An 18,466-nucleotide genomic window follows, 5' to 3' on the forward strand; every position below is an offset into this window, starting at 1 on the left:
TTCAAACAAAGGTCTATGGACAAGACGACTCATTCCACGGTTGCAGCCATGGTATACAAGGGACCACGGTGAGGTTGGTTTTATCCCGACCCAGATGTTATAAAGTCATGGAGTGTTTAATTCATATCTCCATAGATTTAAAAGGAAGAATTCACACCTATGCGTGTATTGTGGCGAAGTGGATACATGCGAACACACATTCTATGTATGTCCACGGTGGTTGAGCATAAAGCAATAATTGGGGCTTACAGGAATTATATCAGATAATACTATTAACATCATGCTTCTTGGGAAAAAAGAGTGGACTGCGTACTTGCCTACTGTATAATCAAAAATAAGGAAGCTGAACTCCGAGAGTGGAGTGCAGACTAATATGGAATAATAGAGAAGATTGAGTTATGATGACTTTTTACTTGTGAAAAGACCTTGAACATCGAGGTGAAGGAACTGATCGTGGAACAGCCCTCTGTAAAGTCGCCGTTCGTCTGTGCTTGCATAGATGGGCGGCGGCGATGAAGCACGGAGACTCCCGATCCCCAGAACTCAAAGGCACCTCTCGGGTACACTTGGCCTCTAATTACTTCTAGCCGAACCCGTGCGAGTCCGACACTCCGCCATTTATGGGGGGTACATAAATGGTATTTCTCAGACTCATCGGGAAAAAAATGAAACATGTTTGGAGCAATTGATAGCCGTTTTTTTTGGGCATTTTAATAACTGCAGTAATAAGACCTCATTGAACGTTTGTCAACGATATATCATGTGATACTTATTTTTATTGGTTCCACAGTAATAGCCAAATAAAATTTTAATTAATGAAATATTTGGATCTTACAAGAGGAAAGGCACATCGGTTCGAATCAGACCACATCTCCATTTTGTTTTTAACTTTTTTTAAATTTAAATATATTGATTTATTAATAATTACTAACGTCTGATTGTAAAAAAAATTGATAAATAATAATAACAATAAAAAAAATGAAAAAATATCACATCATTACTGACCAAGAGCGCTACGTCCAGATTCGTACTGCAATAAATTTGCAACGCGAGTGGCAGTTAAATTTCTCACGAGTTCATACTGATGTCATTATGGAGCTGCAAATTGGAACCATGACAAAATTGTGTTTGCATTTTCATGCCCGGAATTAGAAAGCGGAACCATTACGTTCGTCTACAGGAAGAGTATGTCGGATCTTTTACATCAAGAAGATGGAAAAGGGCTTATTTGGCTTTGTTATTTATCAGTATTTTCTCACAATAATGACGATAACTAATAGATTAGGGGTCCAGACTGGGTTCTGGTTAGACGGGAAGAGCTAGTGAAGCGAGCCCTAACCGGCTAGTTATTAAATAAAAGTATATTAAATTAAATCACTATGATATCATATTTCTTCTAATCTTTATTCCTACAAATGAAATATATCTCATAAATATGACAATTAATTTGTTTTGTATCTTCCTTAACTAACATAGTATATCATATGTAAACATTTATTCATAAATTAAGAGTACATGCTGCAACCTTTCTTTGCCTGTATGTGCTCGAATAGATAAAAAAGTTAATAGTACGGCAACCAAAAGCTGTTGTGGTTAAATGAATCTATCAATTTTTTCAGTAGTTTAACTTGTAATCTTAGTTTTCAGCGAAAAATATAGAAATATTCTTTATTATCAGATTTATTTTATTAATTCTGTTATATTTAATGTTTTTTACTAAGCTTTTATCCTCGCATTTTGAAAATGAATATATAAGCAACTTTAATTACATTTCTGAAACTTAAACAACTTCAAACAAAAATGATAATCACGAAAATATTTTTAAAAAGACTTTCATTATTTTCTATGCTGTTAAAAATAAAATTTAATTACGTTTGATGTTTTTTTTTTTTAATTTTTAATAGTATCTAAGATCTGATATGTTGAAACGTCTTTACATTTCCTTTAACACTGAAAATTGGATATCAACATATATTTTTATTGTTTTTATTAAATTCGCTTTCACTAGACTCATAGCTATCAAATATTCATTAACTAATAATCTACTGTGTGAGACGTTCATAATTACGAACATATTAATTTGATATTAATAAATTAGTAATCTCGTTATTATAATTTATAGTTTTCTGTGAAAATTCAGTATTTTGCACTTAACCACAGCTTTCCGTATTATTCACCTAATAATTAATTCAATTCCTATATTTTTTCAACTGTCCCTCAATATTCTCTCATACAGCAGTGACCGTATAACCGCAACAATCGATTTTTACAAGTCTGGTAAATTCACTGATTATAGATAAATATATATAATTATTAGATCCGACGTTCGCATGAGTAGATGGCTAAATATTCATTCCTGAGATGTAGGGGAATAACAAAATTAAATAAATAATTAAGAATGTTTAAAAGAAAACAATGTTGAGTAACATGAGAAGTAGTAAAATTAAAAGAAAAACGATTAATTCAAAAATAAATGATAATAGATAATGATAATAGTTAATGGTATCTAAATTATAAGTATTACCGATTTTTTAAAATAAAATATATTACAGAAGACTCATTTTAAATAGGCAGTTTTAACCAACCGTACTCCATTAACAATCCAGAACTTTAACTTGTTCCTTATAACACGAACTAAAACCACCGTAAATTAAATTAAATATTTCTAAGAAAATACTAACATATCTGCATACACATTACCTCAGTGTTTTCAAAACTTTTAATTGTATTAAAAATTCAAATATAAAACTTTAGTAATAATGTTAACAATAAAATTTCATCATCATTTACCCCCACCATCAAAAAAGGAATCTTACGTAACTTTTTATTGGTTAAAAATTTTTTAATGGATTTTTTATAGTTTCTTTCATTTAACATAGTAAACGTAGAAAAACAATGTCAAGGTGGGGAGTTGAAAAAATAAAAAAAACATATGATTTTATTTTATTTGAACATAAAAAGATAATTTTACAATAAAACTTTATCATAGATTACCCCCACTACAGAATAACAATTTTAGGTAATTTCTTTCTTAGGTAACTTAGGTAACCAACAGCAAGAGTATGTCAGATCTTTTTCATCAGAAGAGGGAAAAGAGGGAAAACTAATCGAGTAGAGGTCCGGACTGGGTCCTGGCTAGATGGGAAGAGCTAATGAAGCGAGCCTTAACCGGCTAGTTATTACATAAAAGGCCGGTTTATGCAGTTACGGGTTATGCGGTCTTTCTTTCGTCACACAGTTCCTCTCTGGTAACGTCGAATTTGAGGAATATCTCTACCGATTTGGTAGAAGGATGTTCCAGAATTGCATTTCCGGCTGCAGGACACCCCCTACCATACCTTCTTTGAATGTCCTCGGTGGGATGGAGTTAAGTTAAATTGTAATCTCGGATGGATAACACCTGAAACCGCTGTCCTATACATATTAAAGGATTTATGGGAATGGCAAAACATGGCAAGCTGATTCCAAACATCCTAAAGAGAAAAGAAAAGGATTACAGAGAATGGGGGGCAGACTAAAACCCGGGTGGAAGACGTGGAGGGGAAGGACAGTCCCTTGCTGCGCTGCCGTTCGTTCATGCTTGCACGGGTGAGTGAGTGAGGAGGCACTAGGACTCCCGAGCCTCGTCAAAAAAAAGTAGGAGAAAAGGCCAAGTCCCGACGGAGGGGGCGGGATCCCAGGAACGGCATCCCCGTTACTCCCCTCTGAAGTTAGAGGCAGGCAAATTAAAATAAGAAGATCCAGAACCGGCTGGCCAACCTACTATGTCGGACTTTCTGCCGGCAGGCGGAGAGGCCTGTCGGAATCGCAAGGATACGCCTCTGGACTGACTCATGTTTGACTGCAGATCCATTCCAGGGGTGTAGGGGTGAAAAAAGTAACTTCTTTCATATTTAGTTATTTTTCCAATATATAAGCATAAACAACTAACGCCAGGAAAGTATTACAACATTATTGTCAGATTTTTTTAGTTTTTACTCTCCTGGATGAATCTGAAAATTATAACTAGTCTCTCCAACGGTTCGTTGATTTGCTGTATGTGCTTACATTCTTATTTTGAATGAAGTGCATGAACATTCATTCGTTTCAACGATTTATACATGAATAATAAAATGATATTTGTGTTTTGGGGTTAAACAAGGAAAACATCGGGGTTAGAGATGTCTTATACATATAAACGTGAAAGTTTGTCTTTGCAACAGCATCACGCGAGAACCAACAAAGCGATTTCTTTCAAATTTTTAGGATACATTTTTGTTATTCCAGGGAATGTTTTAAGCCACAGATCATGTCTCCTAACCCCTTGGAAGTAAATTTGTGAATTAAAAATATTCACTAAAGAAAAGAATTATCCTTGCAATTCATTATATTTCTGTCACCGTGGTAACAAAAATATAATGAAGTTGATTTTTTTTCTTAATGAATATCTGTGAAATATCTAATAAAGATAACGAATGCATCGGGGGTCAGGGGACAAAGCCCCCTTTCTATACTGTCGGGCGAGTGAAGCGAGCCCTGACCGGCTAGAACGAGTACGTTATAAATATGTATTACTTTTATTTTAATTATATTACTATTTTAATCTGAATCTTCGTGTATTTGAATGTATATATTTACCTAGATATAGTTTTTTTAAACTCAAGAACATTGTAGATTAGTTTAAATAGAAAGGGTGTCGCATTTTACAGTAACGTTTTTGTGTGTCAAACTAAATCGTAATCTGTAAATGACAGCTACGTAGATTACGCAAGAAATATTTGTAAAAGAAAGATATTGTTGTATTTTATTTATCGAATCGGATAAACTCTTCTTGAAATATTAAATATTTTATTAAATTGTTGATAGAACAAATAGTAAATCATTGTTGAGTATATACATTTAATTTTGTGTTAGTACTTTTCAAATTAATCTAAAGAAAAATGTGCTTTGGTTTCACAACTTTATTATTGCTCATGCTGTGTTTATATATGCTCCTGCTAATGTTCATGCTCATTAATTCAACTTTCAGTTCAAGTAATTTTGTGATTATTAATGATGGACAACTTGTTTTAATATTATTTAAGTATTTTATTTTAACTGGATATAGAAATTTACAGAATTAAAATCTTACCAATATTTGTTATGTCTTTACTTGAAATATTTATCTTCCATCCGTTTCTTAATAATAAAACGTTTTTTGATACTTATTAGCTTAGGATGAACTTTATAGAAATAAGCAATAGGATTAACTTTAAATTCTGTTTTTCTATGGATTTTTTTTTCATTTTCACGATCAGAATGTTTTAGTAAAAAAAAAATCAAATTACAAATATTTAAGTATAATTGAATGTAATTTCTATAGAAAAATGTTATTTTTTTATTATTATTATTATTATTAGAAATGTTGCTTCCTTCATTTTCCAGAAAATCTTTTATGGTTTATACGCACAGAGATCTTTTTCTCAATGAAAATTATTTTTTTTTAAATGAAAAAGATATGAAAACAAAGAATGCGGTAAAACCTACGCTATATAGCCAACGGCAATATATAATTATATTTTGTGCTGTTTGTATTAAAATTGTAAAAACAAATGAAAATTCCACCCACAATTTAATTATTATAACAGTAAATTACTTCATATTATTTACTTAATGTGGGCGGGAAGTTAATGTCAAATACATGGAAATTTAAAATGAAGATTCCTATTTTCTATTGTAATATTATGTTAAAATACATGAACAGTGCATTGTTAACTTCCTACATAACCTTTATTTAAAACATTTTTTAAAAGCAAATGGCAAGATTTGCTTTTCACATTCCAGTTTACTAAATTGTGTGTTCTTTTTTTTGCAGTAAATGGAAATAGATATATTTATATTTTTACAATAATGCACATCACTTTCCTATTTCATCTCTTAATACTACAAATAATAAATAGAATATTTAATAAAAATTTTAATAATTATAACCAACCCAAATTAGAGATCATTACATTAAAAAAAAAAAATTACTCACTATATAAGCAGATAAAAAAGGGTGCGTACAATAATCTTCCTTACTTTCTTCATGGCTTTGATTATATAAAACACTTGAAATATAAAAACTACCGTAAAGAAATCATATCATTAAAAGTAATAATGTTATAAAGCCACTCCGCTAGTTAACGAGTGAAAAATGTCTCACATGTGGAGCTGAATCTGAATAGTTTACTTTTTTTTTTAATTTTTAATATGCAAATTAATGTAAAACTCCGTTTTTTTCTGCGCTCTAGTAAATATATATATATATATATATATGAAAACAACATTCAAATTCGAAAGGAATTGAAATATACAAATTTTTTTTTTTTTTGTCTTCGGTCATTTGACTGGTTTGATGCAGCTCTCCAAGATTCCCTATCTAGTGCCAGTCGTTTCATTTCAGTATACCCTCTAAATCCTACATCCCTAACAATTTGTTTTACATATTCCAAACGTGGCCTGCCTACACAATATTTTCCTTCTACCTGTCCTTCCAATATTAAAGCGACTATTCCAGGATGCCTTAGTATGTGGCCTGTAAGTCTGTCTCTTCTTTTAAATATATTTTTCCAAATGCTTCTTTCTTCATCTATTTGCCGCAATACCTCTTCATTTGTCACTTTATCCACCCATCTGATTTTTAACATTCTCCTATAGCACCGCATTTCAAAAGCTTCTAATCTTTTCTTCTCAGATACTCCGATCGTCCAAATTTCACTTCCATATAAATTGACACTCCAAACATACACTTTCAAAAATCTTTTCCTGACATTTAAATTAATTTTTGATGTAAACAAATTATATTTCTTACTGAAGGCTCGTTTAGCTTGTGCTATTCGGCATTTTATATCGCTCCTGCTTCGTCCATCTTCAGTAATTTTACTTCCCAAATAAAAAAATTCTTGTACCTACATAATCTTTTCTCCTCCTATTTTCACATTCATTGGTCCATCTTTGTTATTTCTACTACATTTCATTACTTTTGTTTTGTTCTTGTTTATTTTCATGCGATAGTTCTTGCGTAGGACTTCATCATGCGGTTCATTGTTTCTTCTAAATCCTTTTTACTCTCGGCTAGAATTACTATATCATCAGCAAATTGTAGCATCTTTATCTTTTCACCTTGTACTGTTACTCCGAATCTAAATTGTTCTTTAACATCATTAACTGCTAGTTTCATGTAAAGATTAAAAAGTAACGGAGATAGGGAACATCCTTGTCGGACTCCCTTTCTTATTAGGGCTTCTTTCTTATGTTCTTCAATTGTTATTGTTGCTGTTTGGTTCCTGTACATGTTAGCAATTGGTCTTCTATCTCTGTATTTGAACCCTAATTTTTTTAAAATGCTGAACATTTTATTCCAGTCTACGTTCCAGTTTACGTTATCGAAAGCCTTTTCTAGGTCTATAAACGCCAAGTATGTTGGTTCGTTTTTCTTTAATCTTCCTTCTACTATTAATCTGAGGCCTAAAATTGCTTCCCTTGTCCCTATACTTTTCCTGAAACCAAATTGGTCTTCTCCTATCACTTCTTCCACTCTCCTCTCAATTCAATACAAATTTATGGATATTATTATTATTACTCTTTTTTGAGTTTTTAGAGCCATCGAATAATATGGTAATTAGCCATCTCTACATAAAAAAAATCTTTCTTTCCCTTCCCGTTAATTTATTAGCCTTTGTCAAAACATATCACCTAAAAATAGACTTGTTAAAAGGTTATTAAAACCCCAAAAATATACACAAAATGACAAGGGTGTAAACGGCCCTTGCCATTTAAAAATATAAACCATTTCTAACGGAAGTTGTCAAAACTACCAAATATATATCGCCTTTACATGAAAAATTATGAAAAATTTATATTAAAAAGAAATTTTAAATACAAGATGACAAGGTATAAAGGGTCCTTGCCACTTAAATAACTCACAAACCACTTCTAACAAAAGTTTCCAAAACATCTTTAATGTCACATAAAAATTAAAATTTGTCATCCATACATCATTTAATTAAAAGCTATCATAAAAACGAGCTTCATCTGATATCCTATCGCTTAGGTTTTACCTTAGGCCATCTTTTTTTGTTTCTTTTTTTCCATCTTTTTAAAGGTCTTGTCAAATTTCAAGGTATCTGAAGCGTCGGAGATGGAATCATCCGATCCTCCGCACAAAGTACAGAGGATGTTTTATTATTATTTTTATTATTATTATTATCACTGTAATTAGCTTAAATTAGCACATTTAATTTAATCTAATTTAATTTAAACATAAAAGTTCGAATAGCGAACTTTTATGGGTTTTGAGCGCTTATTTTGGCTGTAGACATTAGATTGTCAAAGATTCAAGAAAGAGAAGTATCTTTCTAATTGTTTAAAGTCTGCTAAAAAAATGAGTATCTAGGTCCTCCGAAATAGCTGATTTTCTATTAGCTGCTAACCGAAAGCGCTACAACCATACTCGAGCTGCAATAAATTTGCAACGTGAGTTGCAGTTAAATCCCTCACGAATTCATACTGATGTCTACAGCTACTATGGACATATATGGGTTCATGTCGCTTTAGCTATAATGTACAGATTAAGTACGTTGATCCTGTGCATATTGGCTCCATGGCAAAAGTATATTTCCATGCTCGGAAATGGAACCAATAAGTATGTCTACAGCAGGAGATTATCAGAGCTTCTAGGTCAGGAAGAGGGAAACGTTAGAGGAAAGAGAGCTCTTCAGGCATTAATTGTTATTCTCACACAATGAGTAAAATGAACACAGAGAGAGTCCAGCCTGGGTCCTAGCTAGACGGGAAGGGCGAGAAAAGTGAACCCTGACATGTTTAATAAAATATTATTAGTGTTGTCATAACTATTTTAATCCTGGTAAAACTAATGACAACAATTAAAAATATTTTTTTTTTTTTTATAAGGCGGTATTAATAAATTTAATTTATACCAATTAATTATAAATTGATAAAAACAAATGTTAATAACTTTGTTTTTTTTTTTTTTTTTGCTTAAATTAAAATAAGCAATACTATGGAAGGAAATTTTTTAATCTAGTACCTTTTTATATTAGTAATAAACGACAGGAAGGGATGTAAAATAAGAAAAAGAAGAATATAATTTATATGTTAAGAAGAAAATCCGATAAAACTAACCATTTATAAAAATATTATTTTAAATTACCTTTGCATACGTAATTTAGTTAAAATTTACAGCTGTGTCAGGTTATTTACATTTTATTAATTATATTTATATCAATACGTAAGCTGAATACATAAAACAAAACTAAATCTGGTAGTTTATTTATTTGCAGTATGAATTGTTTTAATATTGAATAGAGAAATATAACAAATATATGTTTTTAACTAATATCTTTTTTCTGATAGAAAAAAAATATATATATTAGCACAATTAAATACTGATTTATTTATTTTCTTTTAATCCTTATTAATTATTTTTTAGATTGTTGTTGTTGGTAGGCAACGATGAATCATTATTGTTTAATCTTTATAATTTAGTTATTGAAATTAATATAATTTGGCTTGTTTTTGTTATATTAACAGCTATCGCCAATCCTCCGATTTCTTACAAGCATATTTGTTATAACCTGGAAGTAGTAAATAATAAGATGGTGATTTTAAAGCAAATGAACTTGATTCAGAATTTTTTCTCAATTAAAATTTCATACAATACTAAGGTAAATTATTTGTTAATATTTTTTTCTAATATATGCTATATTTTATGTATATCCATTTTATACGTGACTATAGTTTTTATTTCATAATATTAATTTTTATTATTTTTTCTAAATGAAATATTCATTACTGGTCTTAGTAGTAAAATTTCTGAGACCTATTAAGTGGATAATAGACTGATATTCTCCCAATACAATGGAAGTAGTAAAATTCAGCTCTTTTGATATGTTTACATTTGATAAGGTTTTTTACTTAAAAAATTATTTTTTTTTTTCCCCACTATATTTACTGAATCAAATTAGAAGGAACCAGAATTATTTTCAAATATTACAGTAAATAATAAAGTCTATGAGAATAATTATGTTATATTTAAAAAATACTTCCCCAATTTTTATTAGTTTTTCTATGCTACAAATTTTAATCTATTGAGTTAAAAGTAATAAAAAAAACCTCCTAATATCTTTTTGTTTTCTCTTTCAATTTGTACAAGGGTATCTACTTAAATGATTGAACTAAGCTTTTATTGTTAATTTGTGTTTCATTGAACTTTTATCCATTATCCTTAAATATCTACTTTAAATTAAATGTGTATTAATTTTTTTTTTTAATGATTATGGACGACTTTAACCGTTTCTTTTGTTTTTTTTCTTTCTCGCTGCTCTGAACAAAGTTTTCCCACGGTTGTCTGTAGAATATTATACATATCCATTCTTTTTGATGTGATCTAAACAATATATAGTGATGTATTGATCGTAATTAAATATTTATTACTTATGTATAATTTTATACATAAGATACAAATTTTATACAAATCCACATACTCAACACATTTTTATAATAAATTGAATAGATTTTTTATTTACGTTGCAATTGAAACTTGAAAATTTATCCCAGATTAAGTAAATTTAAACTGTTTTAATGAATATGTGTGGATCGGTGTTTTTCGTTGGTTGTTACCAATTCTACGTAAAATAAATCCTTATCTAATATGAAACAGAAAAAAAACAGATATAAAATAATACTTTACTTTTCTATATTCTATATTAAATGTGAAGATCAAAATGTGAAAAAAAAAATTATTTCAACTTTAAGTAAGACACAATTATAGAAGCTTTAATTGTTTTAATTAATAAAATTATACAATATAAGATAACATTTACACGTAAATAAGTAGTTAAAAATAAAAAAAGAACGAAATAATTATTCATGTTTTTTATTTAACTCTTTGAAATAAATATCGGTTAATAAATGAAAAAAGTAAATAACAGAATATTCTATTTATACGCCATAATTACTTAAGTCTATTCTTAAATGTAAACAGATATACGTATATTGAAATGTATTTATAGAACTATTAATAACAGTTAGTAGAAAATTAACCCGTTTAACTTAATTAACATCCATATCGCACGTTACTTGATGGCTATATCCATTAATCACAATACATATTGGGCCAATTATGTAGCACACTAACTACAGAAAATTTTACTCCTATAATAATGTATCGTAGAAAAGGACTAAATTTATTTTTATTTTTAATTCGTGTTAAAGTGAATATTAACAGCTTTTATAATTTACAAAATGTATTTTTAACCCTAAAACTCTTTTGGAAATGATTTTTCAATGCTTAAGTGGTTTTTAATTTTCTTAATCGATAACATAAAAAAATGAAAGTAAGATATATACCCATGAAAATTCCGTTTAAGATTTTTCATTAAGATTTTTTTTATTAAAATAAATTCGAAAGAAAAATAACTACTACATCACATAACTTTAGATGTATTATTATTATTATTATTAATTATTTATTATAGAGTTAATTCCTTAGCAAAACTACTGTAAAATAGAGTTTTTATAAGTTGTATTAGACAAACAAAATAATTTTCTAAAAAAAGGGAACATTTTTTGTGATATATAATTTTGTAATATAATTTTGTGACAGATTCCCTTTAAGGGAATCTGTCGTTATACTTTGCAATTAAAACAAAAAAATATTGATTTAAATAAAGTAAAATAAAAAAGTCTTACAAACCGAAAAACGGTTTTAACCATTATCATAATCATAATCAACAAATTACCAAAAGATATTAAAACCATTATGAACCCAGAGAATTATTGGAATAAATCGAGAGGAACGTAACTAAGACGTAAGTGTGTAGATTATTTTTTCTCCCCTAACAGAGTATAATTTTTTTTTAGTGGGGAAACTGTTTTTCTTATTAGAGTTTTGCTTGCTTATTACACACTTTTATGGTTTTTCAATTACCCTACATTTCATAAATTTAAATGTTACAAAATAAATAAATAAAACATAGAAAATAAGAGCCAATTTTGGTAATAAGTATAATTTTATTTAATTTGACATTTTTGTTAATTGATAGGACATGTTTGTTAAGTTTGCAAAGTTTTAAACACAATAACAATTATATATTCACTGACCGCGCACGCAGGAATTTTTCTGTAGAAAACTCGCACGATGATGACGAAGTTGTTTAATGCGTAGTTCCTCTTCAGGTGCTTCTATAGCCGAAAATATAGCTGCGCCTAATACCAGGTACAGGACATAGAAGACGAAAAGGAAGCTGAGACGAAGTGTAGACGGCCGCAATCCGGCGGTCGCGTGCATCCGCATCCTATCACGACGCCGGTCGCAAGTTCTCTGCCGCCCCGAGTGCCGCCTTCAGGGCGCATACTCTCACCTCCCACCCGTAACCTAACTACCCGTGAGTTGCCCAAACGCTGGGCGATTGATCCTCTATCTACCTGCCTACCTCAACATAGGATTCGTTCAATTTACCACCCTGCAAGTTTCCGAGGCCTTGAAAATTCGCATTATCAAACCCTTCGTATACATATATGCTTACTACACATGATATAACGGTCTAAATACATAGTTTCTAGTGGAAGCATTTCTGGATTATTATTGATTTATAAGAGCGAGTCGGTTTGTTCAGCTCTTATGAGAAATAAAATCAATTCTATTCTAAACATTAGCTTCTAATAAAACAATAATCTATGTTCAGTAATTCAAATAACTTATAAAATAACTTATAATAAAAAATATATTTTTGTTACTTTTAAGAGAAATTTTTGGGCATTAATTCCTTAATTACCGATAATTATTGCTCCATAATAACCGTAGTGGGATGTTGTGCCTTTAACTTTCACCAAGATAGTTCCCGGGTTTGAGGCGATTACCGATCGCCCCCAGTGTTTAAAATAAGTTTCTATGAACATTATTTTACAAATGTTGAAAGTTATTCTGATTATGTGATAATCACTGAAAAATTGTTCTCTACATTTCATTTTAAAAGAAAACCATTGTTTTAATTTATTTATTTATTTATTTTTTTACTTCGATGATTCTAACTAAATCGCGTGCTCATATCGTATTTCATTCGCGCGGGTATGGCGGTACTAGCGGCCACTTAAATACTTTTCTACTCTTTAAATATTATTTATTTAATTCTACCGTTAACCTGTGATATCACAACGTAACTGACGACTACAACAGCTGTATTTGTGCTACACTGGCGCTCCTGTTGCGAGAGGGGGTACTATTGACCCATTATATCCTACTTAGGCACTAGTTTATTTAGAGCATTTTTTGGAGTAGGAGTGCAATTTTGCTAAAACGTTTTTTGCAAATATTATTTTTTAATTGTTAACAAGAGCCTAAGAAAAATAAGACCTTAATTAGGCGAAATCTCGAGATGATGACCTTGCTGTACGTTGACAATTTAATGGCATCAATGCTCCATATATAGAAGTAATCTGATGAAGTATGTTCAAGTATGTTCAATCAGTGAAGTAGTTCTGGAGATGTAAGGAGGACGACACCGAACACACAAACGTACATACGAGCATTCGGAAAATTTAAATTCGGTTTTCTGGGCTCCTTACGTATCAAAACGTCAAGATTCGGTGAAACCCACATATACCCAAATTAAACAAATTATAATACTTTCCCTTCTATAGCTATAACTCTGCTATATCGCTAGACGGTAAATAATATTAAAATAATAAATAATTTTGTAGTATTACAACCTCCTCTATGAATCATGAGACCTTGCCGTTGGTGAGGGGGCTTGAGTACTCAGGGATACAGAGTAGCTGGACCGAAGGTGCAACCATATCGGAGAGGTATCTGTTGAGAGCCAGACTAAGGAATGATTCCTGAAAGAGGGCAGCAGCTCTTTCAGTAGTTGTTAGGGGCGTGAGTCAGAATGACTTAAACGGCCATATCAACATCACTCAGTCCTCTGAGTACTGCGCAGCTGAAAGCAATGGAAAACTACAGCTGCTTTTTTTCCAAGAAAATGTGGCTCTCTGCATTTTCATATAGCAATGATGGAGGCGCCTTCCTTGGTAAAATATTCCGGAGGTAAACTAGTCCCCCGTTCGGATCTCCGGGTGGGGACTACTAAAGAAGGGGTCACCAGAAAATTAAAAAATAACATTCTACGAGTCGGAGCGTGGAATGTTAGAAGTTTAATAAAGGTTGGTAGGCTAGAAAATTTAAAAACGGAAATGGATAGGAAAAATGTAGATGTAGTAGGAATTAGTGAGGTTCGGTGGGAATAGGAAGGCGACTTTTGGTCAGGTGATTTTAGATTAATTAACTCAGCTTCAAATAATGGGCAGGCAGGAGTAGGTTTCATAATGAACGAGAAGATAGGGAAGAAAGATAGGGAAGATTGTTAACGTCTATATGCCTACAAGCGCCCATGATGATGATGAGGTAGAGTGTGTATACGAAGAGATTGATGAAGTAATTAAACACGTAAAAGGAGATGAAAATTTAATAATAGTTGGAGATTGGAATGCAAGCATTGGAAAAGGCAAGGAAGGAAATATAGTGGGTGAATACGGGCTGGGCAAAAGGAACGAAAGAGGGGACTGACTTATAGAGTTGCACGAAGTATAATTTAGTAATTGCCAACACCCAATTTAAAAATCACAACAGAAGACTATACACTTGGAAAAAGCCAGGCGATACTGCAAGGTATCAGATAAATTATATCATGGTTAAGCAAAGATTTAGAAATCAACTCGTTGATTTAAGGAAAGTTAAGGAAAATTTTGGGGTACAGAAATTAAACTCTAATAATGTGTTAAACAAAGATGGTATACCAATATATAATACGAAAGGTAAAGTCGATAGATGGGTGGAATATATTGAAGAGTTATACGGAGGAAATGAATTAGAAAATGGTGTTATAGAGGAAGAAGAGGAAGTTGAGGAGGATGAAATGGGAGAAACAATACTGAGATCTGAATTTAAGGGAGCATTAAAAGATTTAAATGGCAGAAATGCTCCTGAAATAGACGGAATACCTGTAGAATTACTACGCAGTGCAGGTAAGGAAGCGATTGATAGATTATAGAAACTGGTGTGTAATATTTATGAAAAAGGGGAATTTCCGTCAGACTTCAAAAAAAGTGTTATAGTCATGATACCAAAGAAAGCAGGGCAGATAAATCTGAAGAATTCAGAACAATTACTTCAACTAGTCATGCATCAAAAATCTTAACTAGATTTCTATACAGAAGAATTGAAAATACAGAGATAGAAGAACAATTACTAACATGTACAGGAACCAAACAGCAACAGTAATAATTGAAGAACATAAGAAAGAAGCCGTAATAAGAAAGGGAGTCCGACAAGGATGTTCCCTATCTCCGTTACTTTTTAATCTTTACATGGATCTAGCAAATGATGTTAAAGAACAATTTAGATTCGGAGTAACAGTACAAGGTGAAAAGATAAAGATGCTTTGATTTGCTGATGATATAGTAATTCTAGCCGAGAATAAAAAGGATTCAGAAGAAAAAATGAACGGCATAGATGAAGTCCTACGCAAGAACTATCGCATGAAAATAAACAAGAACAAAACAAAAGTAATGAAATGTAGTAGAAATAACAAAGATGGACCACTGAATGTGAAAATAGGAGGAGAAAAGATTATGGAGGTAGAAGAATTTTGTTATTTGGGAAGTAGAATTACTAAAGATGGACGAAGCAGGAGCGATATAAAATGCCGAATAGCACAAGCGAAACGAGCCATCAGTAAGAAATGTAATTTGTTTACATCAAAAATTAATTTAAATGTCAGGAAAAGATTTTTGAAAGTATATGTTTGGAGTGTCGCTTTATATGGAAGTGAAACTTGGACGATCGGAGTATCTGAGAAGAAAAGATTAGAAGCTGGTACTATAGTAGAATGTTAAAAATCAGATGGGTGGATAAAGTATTGCGGCAAATAGATGAAGAAGGAGCATTTGGAAAAAGATAGTTAAAAGAAGTTACAGACTTATAGGCCGCATCCTGGAATAGTCGCTTTTGGAAGGACTGTAAATAAATTTTTCTTATATATCTCGATCCCGGTATCATCTAGCGAGTTCACATTTTGCGGTTTTTCTTCGTTTTATGTAACAAATTTATGTTGGTAATATAAGTTAAATCAAACTGTAAATAAATTTTTCTTATATATATCTCGATCCCGGTTTCATCTAGCGAGTTCACATTTTGTGGGTTTTCTTCGTTTCGAGTAACAAATTTATGTTGGTAATATAAGTTAAATCGAAAAGTCATGACGAAAAGTTAATTTATATGTATATATATATCCTAATTACACAGATTGCTAAACAATATAAATGTTTTTTTTTATAAAAAAAGTTTCTCGCATAAATCGGCCATAGATTTTTAAATCAATAATCCATGAAAAACATAATTAATAAAATATAGTTTAGCTTGCTATGTTTTATCATTTGATAAATATAATGGAATAGGTACAGGATATTTTATTTTCAACAATGTTTTGCAAAGTTAAATGATAAATGTAATCGTTTTTCACCATCATCAGACATCAGTAATGTTTAAAGCAGTAATGTATAAAGCTATCCAACCCTCAGGACTCGAGAAACCACTAATCAATCACTTTAAACATTCTTCCACTCTGAATGAGTTATTGACCGACCAGTAATAGTATAAAAACCTGAACGTCATAAAAATTGTCAGTTATATCACATCATTAGGTTGGTAGGGGGAATAACCGATATGATTGATAAGGATCATGGTCGGCCAATTACGTAAACCAATTACGTATAACCACATAAACTTATCTTATTCATATTCATATGTTATTCTTTGATTAGGTCGCTCTGTTGGCAATCATCTCTCTTAACTTTTCCCAGTAAACTACGTTACTGTTAAATTTATATCAGCGGCAAAGTAGTATATTTTGTTTACATTCTGTAAACGGCTGTAATTGCGCCCCACCACTTTACAGCCGTTTTCACAAGCGCTGATTGGTCGAAAACCTCAGGCAAAATCACCCGCCAATTTTAAATCCAAAAAGTTTCCATTTTAAATAAAATTTATGAAAGGTCGTAACTCGAAAACGATGCGTCCTAGGCCAATTATAATGCGATTTTGAAAGGCTAAATGCGTTTAAGCCTAAACTAAGGGTACATTCGTTTAGCCTTTACTCGTTTACGGCTGGACTTGGGCGGATGAAACTACCGGCAATTGTTCCTGGATGAAAGGCTAGACGAATGTACCCTTCGTTTAGGCTTAAACACGTTTAGCCTTTCATCCAGGAACGATTGCCGATAGTTTTCATCCGCCCAAGTCCAGCCGTTCTCAACATTTTTTTTTTTGAAATTGGTGCTGAAATAAAATGTAAATGTGCTCGGTTAACAGTTTTAATCAAAAACTTTTAAATTAATTAGTATATTTAAGCCTTTCGTTTAATTCGCCTTTCAAAATAAGATTTTTAAAAAGGGCGTAACTCGAAAACGGTGCGTCCTAGGCCAATTATAAGGCGATTTTGAAAGGCGAATTAAACGAAAGGCTTTAACGAATTCGTTTAAAATCTTATTTAAAATGGAGACTTTTTGGGTGAGGTTCTCGACCAATCAGCGCTCGTGAAAAAAATGTTTACATGCGGCTGTAAAGTGGTGGGGAATCTTCTTCAATGTATTTGAATAACCTATTTACATACGGCTGTAAAGTGGTGGGGCGCAATTACAGCAAAATGTAAACAAAATATACTCCTTTAAAATGAATCCCGAACTGTGTCTTAAGTAGGTGCCAAAAAAATTGTTTTAAAATCAAAAAACAATTGAGTCAAGGAGCACGTTGATCCTGTACATATTGGCTCCATGGCAAAAGTATATTTCCATGCTCGGAAATGGAACCAATAAGTATGTCTACAGCAGGAGATTATCAGAGCTTCTAGGTCAGGAAGAGGGAAACGTTAGAGGAAAGAGAGCTCTTCAGGCATTAATTGTTATTCTCACACCATGAGGAAAATGAACACAGAGAGAGTCCAGCCTGGGTCCTAGCTAGACGGGAAGGGCGAGAAAAGTGAACCCTGACATGTTTAATAAAATATTATTAGTGTTGTCATAACTATTTAATGACTATTATAACTATTATTAGTGTTGTCATAAAACTAATGACAATTAAAAAAATTTTTTTTTTTATAAGGCGCTATTAATAAATTTAATTTATACCAATTAATTATAAATTGATAAAAACAAATGTTTTCCTAATAATGTATCGTTTTAAATATGATTTAATAACTTTGTTTTTTTTTTTTTTTTTTTTTTTTGCTTAAATTAAAATAAGCAATACTATGGAAGGAAATTTTTTAATCTAGTACCTTTTTATATTAGTAATACACGACAGGAAAGGATGTAAAATAAGAAAAAGAAGAATATAATTTATATGTTAAGAAGAAAATCCGATAAAACTAACCATTTATAAAAATATTAT

The 18,466-nt window shown here is 31.2% G+C and overlaps 1 long non-coding RNA gene across 1 annotated transcript in view; it reads left to right on the forward strand.

Moving 5' to 3' along the window:
• LOC142327725 (uncharacterized) overlaps positions 1-9,600 on the forward strand; it is a 499,223-nt gene extending 489,623 nt beyond the window's left edge. The window contains exon 3 of the long non-coding RNA XR_012757074.1: positions 9,553-9,600. This is a non-coding gene — a long non-coding RNA (uncharacterized LOC142327725). The remainder of the gene's footprint in view (positions 1-9,552) is intronic.
• The last annotated feature ends 8,866 nt before the right edge of the window (positions 9,601-18,466 follow it).

Source organism: Lycorma delicatula, chromosome 7 (assembly GCF_047948215.1).
Source record: "Lycorma delicatula isolate Av1 chromosome 7, ASM4794821v1, whole genome shotgun sequence".
Lineage (NCBI taxonomy): Eukaryota > Metazoa > Arthropoda > Insecta > Hemiptera > Fulgoridae > Lycorma > Lycorma delicatula.